We start from the raw sequence: 2,405 nt of genomic DNA on the forward strand, positions 1-2,405 counted from the left end.
AACCCACCCATTTCAATGCATGAAAGAAATTCCTAAAAAGTAAACATCAGAAACTGTCCAAGGTCATTTTAACTTTTTTCAAATTTCAGCTGTTTCAAATTCAGTAAAGCAGTTTATTATTTTGATATCCTTTCATAAAATCTACCAAAATAATGACAAATCAGTCCAATTTTCCCCCACCAGCCAAAGTACTTTTTCTCCCAACCAATCCAACCAAAATCTGTCTAATCTGGCAACACTGGTTGTGATGTCTACACAAATATAGGCATTTTATTTACTAACCAAAACCACCAGTGAACCTACATGTGTCTTCTGAGTTTTTATGGAAAGTTGATAATAAAATAGTGGGAAATTTGAAATAAGTTTTCTTTGCCTCACCACACCTGCATGTATTCCTCTGCCATGAATGGATTTTTAAGGCCTAAATCTTCTCAAAACTGTTGTAAAATAAGAGTCTTACATCTTATCCATTTATGCAGAAATTCTGGAAAATGAGTGAATGAAGCCTGAATTAGTCTATGTTTATAGGTCTTAGTGTGTCACACACAGCCAGAAGCCACATAATCAAGCTAGCTTAGCTTTCGTTAGCTAGCTAGCTACATTAGCCTCGTACCTCCAGTGCTAAAACTAAAGAAACAAAGTTCACACACCAAACACATCTCGTCTGATCGACTACATTTGTGGTAAAAGATGAGAAAACGGAGGAATTCGATTTTTTGCTAACGGAATGAGCTTCATTCATTTCTGACAATGTGTGAGCGTTTTCTGTACTAGCACGCTGATCATAGCACTACAGCACAGTCTCCACTTTCTAAAAGCTCTCAGGAAAACAGCTCTGATATCAGAGTGGCATTTCAGACTGACTCAGTGGGAATATTTCAGAGAGCTCAGTTAGGATTGAACTCTCTGACATTTAGCTTATCTTTAAGCAGAACCCAAACTCATAGAGACCTTCACTGTAAACAAGTAAAACCAGGAATTTAGCCTTCAGACACCTCAGCTTACAGAACATTATTACTTTTAGGAAAGTAATTCAGCAAGAAATATAATTTACACATTTTCCACTTGCGGTTGCAATTTTCCAATTCTGGTGCTAACTACTGCAAACTTAGCAGTGCTAACTTGGCATTTGTGTGAATTGTGTATCACTTCTGGTTAAGAACACAAACTATGCAAAAGTCAGAGAGCATTTATTTTATCATTAAGTCTTTTATCATTTATTTATACTTATTAATTATTGATTTTTTCAGGAGACACTTCTGAGAAGATTAGATATAAGATACTTCTGTAAATGGTGTATGAGTTCCCAGTAGGAAGTTTAAACTGGAACCCCCAACAAGTCAGATTTCCTAATCAGAAACTATAAAATCCAAGCTCAAAATTCAAGATGGTTGCACTGCGCATCAACAGTAGTAAAAGCTGTAGTATTACACTGTTTTTTAGCAAGCCTGTTTGTGTCTAATTAAATCAGCTGTACGCAGTACTGTCCAACGTCTGTGGACATGATGCTACAGTGTTTGGATTTGCAAAATACTCTAATGCGTAGTTATCAATTGGCACAACAAAGGTTTTCTTGGAGGCGTCCATTTTGGTTTCTGAGTGTTTTACTGGAATGAGTTTGAATCACTCCCAGCTCCGACATCCGCCTTTCAGGCTAAATGGAATGCACTAAAAATGCAAAACTAACTTCTAAGACTGAAATCTGGAAGTGGGGATATTTAGTGTGATATTATGTTTGTTTGTTGAGGCTTCTGTGTAATTTTTTATTCATTAGATATGTTTTCTTAACTTTCCCTGAAGCTAAAAAAGGAATAATTTGTTCATAACAGCTATTTTGGGTGGAAACTAAATGAATGAAGCGTTTCTGACTGGCACAGTACCTAGTGTAAAAGTAAATATTGCACAGAGTCTTCATCAATGATGAAAATAAGAAAACCCATTTTGTTAGTTTAAGGTACCATATTTTATTAAATTTATTAAATCATCTTTGATATTATCAAAATAAAAAGTTCTAAAATACAAAGACCACGCCCCTCAAACACTTTTTTTCTGTTTAATACATTTGTTCCATAGATTTTTTTTCTTGTTCGTTGTGTGTATGTTGTCTTCTCTGTTTGTTTCCTGTTAGTGACATCTTATAGAAATAGCAGCATTAAACTCACACAAACACGTACAGGTCATTCCACACCAACTCACCCACAGCCTGTCTGGCCACCGAGCCAATTTACATAAAAATTCAAGAAAAAACGTTCAATGTAACTCATGAAACCAGGCAAAATTTTAAAAATGCACTCCAATTAGTTTTTTAGTTATGAATGTTGTTTTCCCAATCAGGTTCTGAATTTCATCTTAAAAAGAGAATGACTGAATTAAGCTGAAATACTTGGTGGTTGTTAGGTGGTTGC

Source organism: Colossoma macropomum, unplaced genomic scaffold, assembly GCF_904425465.1.
Source record: "Colossoma macropomum unplaced genomic scaffold, Colossoma_macropomum, whole genome shotgun sequence".
In the NCBI taxonomy this organism is placed as follows: domain Eukaryota; kingdom Metazoa; phylum Chordata; class Actinopteri; order Characiformes; family Serrasalmidae; genus Colossoma; species Colossoma macropomum.